At 39.8% G+C, this 13,829-nt stretch overlaps 1 protein-coding gene across 5 annotated transcripts in view; it reads left to right on the top strand.

Annotated features, from left to right (window-relative positions):
• The window catches only part of GOLIM4 (golgi integral membrane protein 4), an 80,430-nt gene that overhangs the window by 587 nt on the left and 66,014 nt on the right, over nt 1-13,829 (top strand). The gene's annotated exons all lie outside the window — the stretch shown is intronic.

Raw genomic sequence — 13,829 nt, 5'->3', positions numbered from 1 at the left:
GCTTTCCACTTGACGTTGTCAGTAGCCTAAGAAATGGGGAGTTTGGCCGAGATTTCTCAAACTGCTGTTTCTTCAAGGGAAATTAAGCCATGACCTGGTGGTCCAAACTAATGGCCCAGTCGAATGGAGCCTAGACCTGCTAGTTGCTTATCTCTGTTAACTCAGTAGTGTGACTTTAGAGATGTTGGATGTGTTGGAAAAGTCCACGCTACTGTTCACCATACTGCAGGTATGTTTTTGGAAAAAGAAAAAAAAAAACTTTATTAAACTGAGTAACTTTCAGTTTGTCCCGGAGAGGTGCAAGAGGAGAAACCTGGTTTTTCACTTTGCCAGACACACAGCAAACACAACGTGAGCAATACCTGCAGAAAGACGGAAAGCTCCTATCCTTCTATTTTAGAATCCCATTTAACGTAAATTTCAGGAACATAAATGATGCATGACTGCAAAGTAAGCACCATGTGGCCTTGTTAAGAGCAGAGTCATCCTTTACATATTTTTTGAAAACTTTTTCTTATACTTGTGGTTAGTTTTCAACACTTATGCAGTCCTCTCCCCACCAAAAAAAGTAATAATAGTAAAGGGCTCTGAGTAGTGAAATGTTGACAGTCCTTGCTGATCATGCAAATATAGCTTATTTCATATTTCTAGGAAGATACAAGCTGCATGGATAGTTTCTGTCATTGTATATTTATACAAATATAAAACAGATACCTTTTCGTTGCTTTAGCTGTTTTGAATGTTTTCTGATTCTTGGTCTTATTTGCTTTTCCCAACTTAGAAACAAAGGAAGTATTTTTAGCTTACTGAAGCTGTATAGCCACAGGCAATGAAAATACATGAGCTGGGCTTTGTTCAAAAGGAAAATCTGTTTTGATTCAGTCTTACTTTAAAAATGTTTTTCTTTAAAACTTGTTGAAATTTACCCATGAGTTATTGTTGGTATGCAAAATATGGATATTTATTTATTTACTTGTTTACGTAGAAGACACCAGCGGCAGTTAGACCAAGGGAAAAACTTGCCATCCAGTAGTACAATGGCAGGACTGGATTTTCACACACGTGACTGGAAGGGTGTATATGGTGGATTATGCAAGGTTGGTGCCTTGTTCTCTTAGTTCAGGAGACTCATGAGAGCAGGTGCTGTCACATTCACCAATACATCCTCAGCACTGCACAGTGCCTGACACTCAGGAGGGGGTTAATGTATATATTTATTCAGTCAACAAACAAAGTTTAACTGTGATGAGAAAACTAGTTCCAATCACTTTTGTCTGCTTTCTCAGACTTCACTTCCTTGTCTGCTTTTTGAAAAAAACCAAGTAACAACAATGAAATATTTTGCCCAAGTAGCACATTTGCTTAAACTCCCAGTGCTGGAACTCATTGACTGAGGAGGCCCTGATTTCTGAGTCATGGCCTTTATTTGCAGTATTCCATTTAGAAAATCCATCTCAGTTTTTTTTTCCCCTTTTATTTGCCTTCTTTTGGTGGTGGTAGTGGGGGAGAGGGGTGGTAAGTGGTAATACAAGACCATTAAAATACACAACATTTGCTTTGCTGCAGGAGATGAAAAAAAATGTTGTAGCTAGTTTGAACAAGTGGCCTTACAGTCCATTTTTTAATTTAGTGTTTTGCCATTTCCTCTTGAATTGTGGTGCTGCACAGTTGCAATATGATTATGTGTGAAGAATGATTTCCCAAGCAGGCTACAGTTTCTTCTTCTTCTTTTTTTTTTTTTTTTTTTTTACAATTCTTATTTTTTCACAATTCTGTTCTGTAGCATTTATTTTGGATTTCACATCTGCAGGCCATTTAATGAAGATTTTCTGATGGTACGCAGCTTTTGCTTCCCTTTTCCAATGACAAATGACATTTTACTCAGCGGTGCTATGTACACATATAGATTTGTTTTTAGGACATTAAACTCTCCATTCTTAAGACTTGTTTCGTTATGTGAGGTCTCTTGACCTGGCTTGGATTAAAATCAGAGTTAATTATGAGTGTCCTTTTTTTTAAAAAATGCCTCTTGAAAAATGTTAAGTAATTTGGCCATGTAATCTGAAGGTATACATTTGTTAAATGAACATATTTAGGTCATCTTCAGTTTAATAATGGATTGTCACCAGACATTATTCTGAAAGTAGGTTATGTCTAACTCCAAGTGTATTTTGGAGTAGAACAGTTCCATAAATAGGAAATGGCAGGGGTTACATGGGGAAAGTTCCAGACTTTGGCAATGCTCCGTCCACTAAAAACAAATGTGTGTGTCTGCCAGCCTCTCTATCTTCCATCCATAGTGTTTCTTAATTATATTGAGGAGTGGGGCAGAGGTTACCTCTGTTGGCAGAGGCAGTAGTAACAACCTTTGACCAGCGCAGTGTTTAGTTAACTTAAAATTTTTTAAAAAAAACTGCTTTGGGGACTTCCCTGGCAATCCAGTGGTTAAGTCTTGGAGCTTCCACTGCAGGGGGCACGGGTTAGATCCCTGGTCAGGAAACTAAGATCCCACGTTCCTCGCCAAGCAGCCAAAAACAAAACAAAACAAAACAAAAAAAGCAAAAATGCTTTTGGGGCCATGCTCCATTTTCTGTGTCTATAAACAGTGGTTCTCAGCTTTGACTGCCCATTAGAATTACCTGGGGGCAACTCCCAGTTCAATTAAGTCGCAATCTATGGGGTGGAACCCACCTGGCAATCTCCCCAGGTGAATGCAATGTGCAGCTGAGGTCGAGAACCACAGCTCTGTAATCTTAAGACTCAGCTGATTCGCACATTTACTTCGCTGGCTTGGCTGCAAAGACATTTGAGGCTTTTTTCTTTTACCCCAAGCATGTGATTCAAATTCTAGCCCTGCAACTTTTTGCGTGATCTTGGGCCTCATTTTTCTTATTTATGTAATGGAGATTAGAGTGACCTATTTTATAAAATATTGTGAGGATAAAATAATTAATACCTGTGAAGCTCCTAGCACATACCTAGCACATAGTAGGTACCGCTCATTCAACATTAGCTGTTATCATAGCAGTCCCTGTTTGAGATATTTGATCATTTTCTCTTCCCAGGGTTGCCATGGGTAAAATTTTGAAATTGGCAGAATTTGTTTTTATAATTAGCTCCTTTTTTGTTGTACCTAAATGAACATCAAAGAAAATAGGCAGACTGGAATAAATCCAAGTACTTTACTCTGGATAAGGGACCCTCCCTGACAATTTAAATTTAGAATTCAAGTCTGGTTACTAATTAACTCTCTTTTTATATCATGTCAGATTAGGAGAGGGTGTGATTGCCAGAGGTAGGCAGTAACCTTGTGCAATAAGATCTGGGAGAGGGATGTAACTATTTAAATTTTGGGGGGGGCAAACAGTCCCTCATTCTTTTTTTTTAACATCTTTATTGGGGTATAATTGCTTTACAATGGTGTGTTAGTTTCTACTTTATAATAAAGTGAATCAGTTATACATATACATATGTTCCCATATCTCTTCCCTCTTGCGTCTCCCTCCCTCCCACAGTCCCTCATTCTTAAAACATTGTATTATATTATTGCAGTGCTCTTGGTCTTCCCAGTGATGAGCAGAAACCATCAAGAAAAGGTTCATAGGGCTTCCCTGGTGGTACAGTGGTTGAGAGTCCGCCTGCCGATGCAGGGGACACGGGTTCGTGCCCCGGTCCGGGAAGATCCCACGTGCCACGGAGCGGCTGGGCCCGTGAGCCATGGCCGCAGAGCTTGCGCGTCCGGAGCCTGTGCTCTGCAATGGGAGAGGCCACAACAGTGAGAGGCCCGCGTACTGCAAAAAAAAAAAAAAAAGAAAAAAGAAAAGGTTCATATGATGTCTTCTATGCTCCTATTCCAGATAAGTGTATTACAGTTATTTAAAACAAACACGTTTGGTGCTTCTAAGGGTGACATGGTTATTCAAGTTAGTTGTCCTTTGCATTATGTTCCCTTGAGACATAGAATGGCCCATTTGCCTGAGCATGAAAACATATTGTATCTGGTTTCTTCTTTGTTTTCAACCTACCCTGAATTTGCTTTTTAAAAAAAAAAAAAATGTTCTCCTTCAGCTCAGGACCAGGCTTTTAAAAAATTCTCTCATCTCCAGTGCTAAGTGCTTGGCATATACTGTAGTAGGTGATCAATAAATATATAGGTCTATACCTATATATTCATTGGCTCTCTGCCAATGAATGTGCTTCTATATGGTGAGCAGTGAAATGTAGTAGATGTGGGCTGAGGAGTCAGAGCTCTTGGATTTGATGTCTTGCTATATATATATATGTATATTTTTTTTACCAGCTGGGTGATCTTGGGTTACTTAACATCTCTGTGATTTGCTTTCATCATATGTAATAATCAGGATAATGGTGTTTATAATAGTTTGTCATAGGATCAGTAGTGTTAGCGGGTGTACAGTGCTTAGAAGGGTGATACTTGCATTTTGGAATACTGGGGAACTTCATGTACAACAGAGTGGTTCACAGACCTCAGTAATTTAGCCCCACGGGTATAGGCAATGCGTAGTAGGGATACTCGTTTTCAAGTGCAAAGTTAGGACACACAAACATTAATTAGATGTTGTCTATTAAATGGACATTTTCACTGAAGTACACACATCGTGCAGTTAAAAGGTGAAATTTATCAAGCTGTTTTTGTTTAATTCTGTTCTATTTTAAAAATGGAACAGACATAAAAACTCTTTATGTAAAACCCTGCCTTAAGATTTATTTCCTGAATAAAAGATAAAAGCTTCTAGATAACTTTTGAAAATATGACTCAGTTAAACATTCTGTTAAATATATGTGACATGCACGAATATGTGTGACTCCACACACTGTACCTGCCTTAGTCGTCCCTGTAAATTGGAACTCGCCAATATTGGTTCACCAGGGAGGAGAATTGCTCAGTATCTGTGAGCCTTTTGTTTAAGTCTGAGGTAGAAGACCCAGGCATGTTATACAGTTCACTACATCCAAGTAGATTGGAAAACTTACCTTGACCTTTTAAAATTCCCTCCTGCCTTACCAAGAGCTGGGACAGGAGACCAGGTTTTAGAGACTTAAGGAATGAGTGAATTGGAGTTTGAGAATGACGACTGAAGCCGGGAGGACCAAAATGCAAATGACTTGAGAGAAACTAGAAGACGTGAGAGAGAGAGAAGGGGACTAACATCAGTTTATGACATTTCAAAGCATTGGGGATGATTCTTGCCCACATCTGCATGTCCTAAAAAGAAAGAAACAGGGACTAGCGAAGGGGGAGTGGGTTTGGCATCAGATACTGTTAGAATGCAACTCTGGTGTTTACCAATGGAGTGACCTTGAGCAGGCAGGTAACCCCTCTGAACTTCGCTTTCTTCCTAGTTCGCTGGGGATATTTTGCACACTTGCATGCACTAGAAATAATACATCTAATGTGACTAGCACAAATCCCAGAGCGCATCACTATGACATTTACTAGGTAACCAGGACTGCTGTTGCAAGATTAATATTGGGCTACTTTTTATTTTGCCCACCGTGTATTACATCTAGTAGGTAATAGAGTCATTATCTGTGGTCTAATTGTGGCTCTTTTCAGAGCCATATGCCCACCTTGGCTGAAACTTTTACTTGATTAAAGACACTCTCACTCTGTCTTTTCTACTATATTGACCCTCTTTTGGTAAGAAAGGACTTGAGAACGCTTTGCATGGTAGCAGCTAAGAGTTCCTGTTTTTCATTTTGACAAATAAGTGTTCTTATTTTATCACTGAGGGCAAAATGTTTTTGCTACTTTTGCCAGTCAGTGGTTTATGGGTTTTGTAGCTTTGTTTGGAAGTGAAATATGTATAACTTTACTGTAAAATAAAAATGGCCAACTGTATTTTTTCTTTCGAGCCACTCTTATTTGAAACAAATTTATTTTGATAGAAATTTGAAAATTTCCTTGAAAGAATTAAATTATGTTAAATACATACCATTTATTGAGTGTCTGCCACATTCAGGTGCTGGGCTTAAGCACTTACATGCATTTTCTCACTTAACCCTGACTGAGCACTTTGGTGTGAAGGAGTAGTCTGCGGCTCAGAGGGGTAAATTAAGTTGCCAGTGTCACGGTCGAATCTAATGAATCTGCACTTGGAACCCCAATGTGATTTCCTAGCCTGTGTTCTTTCCACAGTACTCCATTGCCCTCAAAATTATTTTAGTGTCTCTGTGACAGTATTAAAGGTTTTGAGAAAGTGGGTTAGGTGGGTCATGTGAGGATTCAAGATAAAATTTAGAATCAGAAGTAACAGGTGTGATTATTTGATGCAGCATTTCCAGAGTGTAGGACATTTGGTGCTGTTGAAAAAGGTGATTTTAGTTGATACTGGAGTTGATTTTAGGTGATCTGCAGATGCTGCATAAAATAACATCAAATCACATGAGAAACTTCTGCCCTTTTGAATTCCCTTTCAGTGTTTTCTTGACAGTCAAGGAGAAACTCTCAGTTTGATACTAGAGCCTCTCTCCTAGATATAGTTGCTCATTTGTTTTCAGAGAGCCGACTTCAGGCAGCCAACAGCCTGACAGCTAGACTTTAATAATTGTTTTGTTGTTTTATTGTATTTAAATTTTACGGTTACTACCCATTAATGGCACATTAAGTCAGATGTTTCATTTACAAAGTAGTAGTGTAAAGTTTCCTTTTTAGAAGTTTATGTTAGGGTAAAAAGTGAACATCTGGCCACCCATTGTACCTATGCAGGTTTTGCATGTATAAAATAAGAACTCATGTTATGAGTACCTGCATGTCTGACGTTCAAGAACGCATCACTTGGTGATACAGACACTGAATTTTACAGTTAAGAAAACAATCCTGAAGAGGATGAATCACTTAGCATATGTCTCAAGCTAAGCCCAGAGCCTACATACGCTGATTTCCAGAACAGCGGAGCACTCCTCACTGCGCTCAGCTGCGTCTGCAGACTGGCAGCACCCTCCTCTTGGTCTGAGCAGCATGGGTGTTGCTATTTTTAAACAATGCTATGTATTTCTGAATGGCACACTTGTGTTCTTTGTTTTTATTGGCCTGTGGGTGCTTTTCCAGAGGACATGCCAGACATTGCCCCACACTAATAAGGCTCACTAAATAGGCTCATAGCCTGGAGGGACATGGGCATGAAATAAATTGCTCGTTATAATAGTATGACATTTAAAAAATATTGCTTTAGCTATTTTTCACATATAAAATGTCACAATATGATACGTAGTGAATAGAAAAGTGAAAGATGTGCTGTCATTCTGAAGGATGAGGCATTTTAGAACATTTGAATGACACCATGTCCTTTCCTTTGAGAGTAAGTGAACTTAAGAAAAATATATAATCATTTTAGGAGAGTCAAACATTCTATTTCCCATTTCACCTCTCATTTAAAGCCCTTCTTTAAGTGGAATTTTTGTAAAAAAAAAAAAAATTCTACAAATCAAGGTATGTAAGAGAACTTTGACGTGTTTGTATGCTCTAGACAATAGCTATGATACTATAAAATAAGTATTCTAAATGTAGATTAATATTGGACAGCTGATAAATTGCTTGATTAGTTTGGTTAGTGTAGAACAGTTTATCAAGTTTTACGTTAGTGGGATTTAATATTGTAACTCTATGCTTCCTACTGCAATAATCTCTCAACCTATTAACAAACATTTAGAGGTAATTTTTAAAAGGACTTTATATCCTTTTTAAAGGTTTGATTCTGTAAAACACATTAAATAGTACTGATGTCAAACATCACTTTTATTAGAAGATGAAAACTATATCCTCTTTACTAGATAGGTGAGTATCAGCTCAAAATCCAGAAGTCATCTAAGTTTTATCCGGGTGTGGGTGTGGCTCCTTGGATATAGTTCCTCAGGTACAACTTCTCAAGTATAGTTCCTCTTCATTGGTAGATCTGTGAAACTAAACCTCAACATATAAGCAACATACAACAGTGGGGCAGGCATACGATACCTACATATTCTTATTCAAAATAGCGGAAAGTGCAAGGTGTGTAGGAGTTGCTGGTCCATGAAAATTCTGAAATCCAGTTAGGCAAATGTTCCTCAACTAGGTCCAGGCCTGGGAATAATTCTCCATGGTTCTTGATTCTACCCTATGGACTACTGAGTCATCCTTCCTTTTTTCATGAAAGGTACCATGTGTTGGCAGCTGAGTTTTCTGTCTGCTTCCTGCCTGTAGAATTTGGGGGATCTATGGCCTTTCTTCATTTAGGACCATCTCCATTCCTTCCAGTCCAAACTGGCAGTGTATCTGCTGGTAAAATCCTCTCAAAATTTTTGTGGGTCTCCTGTGAAACTTGTTGAGGTTTACTCTGTTAGACAAAAAACCACACCCATCTTGGAGATGATTCCTTCTCTACCTTGAGTTTCTGCAGAGGCAAGGGAGAGACAATGCCCTTTAACTTACCAAAGGCCTGTTGAGAGTATCTGTGAGTCACACCCTTAAAGTTGTAGGAGATCCTGTGGTCTGATTGAATAGTACTCTGAGATGCCACGTTTCCCAGGTCTTACCAAAAGGATTTCAGAAGCTGCACCGTTGATCTCATTTTAGACCATGTTTTCTCAGACAGTTCCCTAGAAATGATCTTTGCTTGGAAACTGCTTCTTAACTTTAGCATTGTTTGCTGTCTAGAGAGACTGAGGATTTTCAAAACCTTCAGGTCCTGCTTCCTTTTTTGTTTGGTAGTCCCTCCCCCGATTTATATTCTCATAGTTTGCTATAAACAGCAAGAAGAAGGAACCAGGTAGCATCTTCAGTACTTTGCTGGGAAAGCTCCTTAACTAAATCACCCAGTTCATTTGGCACTTTGTAAACGTCTCATATAAATGCATGGGTCTGCAGGTCATGTAGCTACACATGAGTGTCGTATTGTTAAACCTTTTGCCACTGTGTAATTTCTAGTTTCCAATAAGATTTTCCTCACCTTCATTCATACCCTTAATAGAAATCTCTTCAAAGTCCAAAATTCTGTGAACAATGTGTCCAAGGCACTTTACGCTGTCACTGGCACTCTTCTTAGGCCCACTACATGGTTCCAAAGCCTCTACCACCTTTTAGGTTTTTGTCATGGCAGCACCCCACTTCTAAAATCTGGATTAGTTATCCTGTTGCATAGCAAATTACCCCCAAACTGAATCAGCTCAGAATGAAAAATATTATCTCACAGTTTTTGCTGGAAAGGAATCGACTTAGCTGGGTGATTCTCTGAAGATCTCTGTCTCACGACGTTGCAGTCAAACTGGTGATCAGGGTTGTAGTCATCTCAAAATTTGACCGGGACTGAAGGATCTGCTTCAGAATTCACTCACGTGGTTGTTGGCAGGCCTCAGAAGATCCAATTCCAATCTCACTCATCCAGGCCTTTCTGAAGGCCCATGATTCCAACCTGGAACTTAAAACATAATAGCTGGCTTCCCTCAGGGCAAGAGATCCAAGAGAAAGCTAGAGAGAGAGTGTGTATGAACCCAAGATGAAAGTGAAAGTATTTTAATAACCTAATCTTGAAGGTGATAACTCATCACTTTCTGCCATATTCTGTTCATTAGAATCTAATCACCAAGTCCAGCCTGTGCTCAAGGGCAAGAATAACAGAAAGTAAGGATCACCTGGGGCCATCTTAGTAGCTGCCTCCCACAAGGTGAGAACGACATTGTCATTGTTGGCATTCTTCGAGCACTTGCTATGTGCCAGGCACTGTTCTAAATTATATTTTTGGAATATCCAACATAATACTTTGGTAAAAATGTTCTACTATATATTAAAATGTGATTTACCATTTAATTTGACATATATTAGTGAGAAGTGGCATTTGAAGTCATGGAACTACAGAGGGAAGTTATCTGCTGTTTAAACCATCTGACCTGGAAGAATTAAAATTAAAAGAGATTTCCAGGTATCTCTCTGAAGTATAAACCTAACTAGGAGACTGTTAGGGGAAATCCCAAAGTGGAAGCCATCCTGTCCTTGGGAAGTTTCAAAATCCATTGACAATTTGTGAAAATTTCCTACTCCTACAAGTGACTGTATTTCTTTGGCAAGTAGATGGGAATGCAGTGCAGTGTGTTTGTTCAAACAGTATTTTCATTTGCTTCTGAACGTTCCTTCTGGTTTCATATAGCCTGCAGTCCTTGGTGAAGACCTCATTATTTGATGATCAGAAGATATATTTTTTAATGGAGTTCAACTGGTCTTAGAAAGATAAATATCATTGATTTAAAGAAAGAGCATTCATTGCATGACTAGTAATTTCAACTTGTTCATTCATCCCTATTTTGAAAGTCAGGTTTTAAATATTGCAATACATGAGGTATTCTTTTGTGATGTCAATAAAATAAAAAATAGAGCATATGAGCATATTATGAAAAAGTCATTAAATGTTTTATGAACAATTGTAATTTCAAATTCACAGTATGGCCTCACTCTTCCAAACATACTTTAATAATTAGAGATACATGAGATGAATATTTCTGTTTTCCATTTGGCTTCCATTGTACTTTCCTAAACATATTTCTGTAAGAAATTAGATCGGGAAGTGGGTAGAGAATATTTTGTCAAAATGTTTGAGGCCATACTTGATTCACAGATCAGGGAGAGTTCTGTTCTTGTCAGTGAGAAGTTGCTGTTGAATTTCTAGGAAATCAGTGATTCTCTTCCTGCTCTCCTGCTATCTATGTGGGTGCCAGATTGCTGCCGTGATCCTCTCTGTTAGGCTAGGTTGCTGGGGACTTCTCTTGGTGATACTCTCAGTGATTGTAAGTCCCTTGGGACATGTGGTCTCTGTTATCTGTCCCCAAAACCAAAATGGGAAAATTCCCTACGTGTTCTACAGTATAGTTCTAACATGTGCAGTGTGGTTCTTAGGGACACTTAACAGGCTGCATATTGTCTTTGTCTCGTTTACCTTTTGCTCCCTGGGTTGGTCAGGGTCCATATGGATTAAGCTAGCAGATGCTCTTTTCTGTTGAAACTGCCCAAGGAAGCAGTAGCTTCTAACCCAGTTAGCTAGAATGATGGTATTTGTGAACACATGTGAGACCCCTTTTTTAGCCCCCGAGAAGTGTTCATCTGAGGGTCCCACGGTAGCAATACTTTGAGCAGAGACCGAGCCTTTAAAGAAAGACTGCTTTGTTTTTATTTCAGGCCTCCAGCTGTTCTCAAAACTGCCTCCTACCTGGCAACAGCTCAGTCTAAGACCACGTCGTGTGTCTTGTTTGTGACCCTCTCTTCCCTGAGGGTGGCATTTTCAATTTGGGATCTGTGGGGTCTATGAATTTTCTGAAAATTTATGTCAATTTTGTATAAGTGCCTTTTTCCAAGACAGACTCTATAGCTTTTATCAGATCCTCAAAGCATCAGTGACCTGAAAAAGGTTAAGAACCCCTGCTTTCGGGCAAATTCCCCTTTCTGGGGTTTTTTAAAGTCCATCTTGGAATTTGACCTCCCCTGGTTCCACGCCATGAACCCTCTAGAAAGTGGCCAGGTTTGTAATGGAGTCATCAGTGCTGAGTGCTATTCCTCTAAAGCCCAAACCCACTCCACCTCCCTCACATGTAAGAATCCTGATTAGAGATTTAAATGACATCTAATAAATTGCATTCCTAGAATCCACTAGTAATTGCTTAGTAAATAATAAATAAAAATGTCTTGCTATCACATGAGACATTTATGCTTTTCAAATTGCTTTGTATTCATGATATCATTTGGTCCTGAAAACCTGTGATGTTGAGTAAAGCAATATGCAATATTATTACCATTTTGAATCTGGGGAAACAGAAGTCACACAGCAAGACAGTGACACACTTGGGATTAATGCTCAAATTGCTTGAATCCTAACTCAGGACTCTTACTAATTCTCAGTTTCCGAGGCTCCCTCACCCTGGAACTAAAAGGAGGTTTTGACAGCACCTGTTCCAAAACAGAGTTTTTTACTTTGCCTCCTCAGAGTTAAGAGTATTCCCAGATGGTGACGCAGCTGGACTTGAGAACTGGCCTCCTTGGGGTCCACTGCCATCCCCCACCACTTCCCATCTCCGTGTCCTCGGAAGGTGCTGCTGGCTGCTCACGCCACCACTTGCTGCTTCACCTCTGCAGCTTTCTACTGTCACCAGCATGTTCACCGTGTCCCTCTCTGCGTCTCATGCCCTGAAGGATGGAGGCAGGCTCCACAGGATTGGATCCCAGGGTAATAAGAGTGATAGTCAGTGTGGTGAACTTGGCTTCACCGCCCTTCCCATCTCTCTCCGGCACATTGTCCTTGATCCAAAATTAGGGGCTTGGGCTGTCCCTAACCTTCACATGATTCTTTCTCAGACGCCTCCGCAACCTGGGGTGTAGACATGGCACGGGCCCACACCGGCATCCTGCTAACTTTCACCACAGGCTCTGTAGCTTCACCTTGACTTCACAGGGGGGCTTTGAAGCTCACCACTCAACTGATTCTCCAGCTGTGTTTTTTAGTTTCCAGATGTAGAAGCCAAATCACTCCTAAATAAATCACAGATTGGAAAAACAGGAAAGAAGCTTTGTAGAACCCAGGTTGCAAAGAGCAGCATATGGATATGTTTTGGTTTGGCCCACACAGTGCTCGGAAAAATTTCACGGTAGTTGTCTACATGGAAAAAGAAAGATATTTTATGTGAGCATCCGGATTTCCAACTTTGTCTGAAAAGTCATAGGATCCCTCGGCACTGCGCTGCATTCCTGCGTGGCTTGTGTTTTGAGTGGGGCATGTGGGCTTCCGTTGGCAGACACTTCCGCTGGGAATTCTTCCTCTTGAATACCTCCTTTAGTTTATCAATGAAGAAAGCGAACCTCAGAGAGATCGAATGACTTGACAACTGTGCTGTCCAGTGTGGTAGCCACTGGTCCTGTGTGGCAGAAGCACTTAAAGTGCAGTTAGTGTGTGACTGAGGAATGGAATTTCATTTTTTTTTTTTTTTTTTTTTTTTGCGGTACGCGGGCCTCTCACTGCTGTGGCCTCTCCCGTTGCGGAGCACAGGCTCCGGATGCGCAGGCTCAGCGGCCATGGCTCACGGGCCCAGCCGCTCCGCGGCATGTGGGATCCTCCCGGACCGGGGCACGAACCCGCGTCCCCTGCATCGGCAGGCGGACTCTCAACCACTGTGCCACCAGGGAAGCCCTGGAATTTCATATTTTAACTAATTTAAAGTTAAAATTTTTAGCCAAAGCATTGTGAAATATTTTTCTGTTAAACACAGCTTTATTGCCTTGGTGGCACTACATTTCGATGAAGTCTTGGGTCTCATTAGATCTTATTGGTGTATTGCAGTGCATATATACTCCCTACCTTTTAAAATGTGGCTGCTAGAAATCTAACAATTACAAGCGTGGTTCACGGTGTATTTCTGTTGGACAGTGTTGACCTGACAGAGCTCACACAGCTTGTTGGTGGAAAGTCTGGAATTTGTCAGCAGATATCCACGGTTCTAACCATTCTTTTTCTCTATTACTACACTCTTGCCCAACTTTCCTTCTAATTCTCAAAACCTTTTCATTATACCAGACAATCTCATAAACCCCTGTAGGAGTTTATTTTGCCTCATTTTTGCATAATACAGAAATGATTTTATGTAAATGACAATTTAGCTTTGTGTATTATCAATGATCATATAATAAAGGTAATTTTAAAGATAATATAATTAATATTCATGATATATAAAGACTAAAATTACTTTTCTTATTTTAAGTGACACTGACCGTTTAGTTGTCTCTGAATTATTTGCCTAAGAAAACAATTTTCAACACATTCAAAATAACATTGTATTTGATTTTCGACATAGATGTA

Source organism: Stenella coeruleoalba (genome assembly GCF_951394435.1).
Source record: "Stenella coeruleoalba genome assembly, chromosome: 5".
Taxonomy (NCBI): Eukaryota; Metazoa; Chordata; class Mammalia; order Artiodactyla; family Delphinidae; genus Stenella; species Stenella coeruleoalba.
This window is presented reverse-complemented; position numbering and strand designations above follow the sequence as displayed.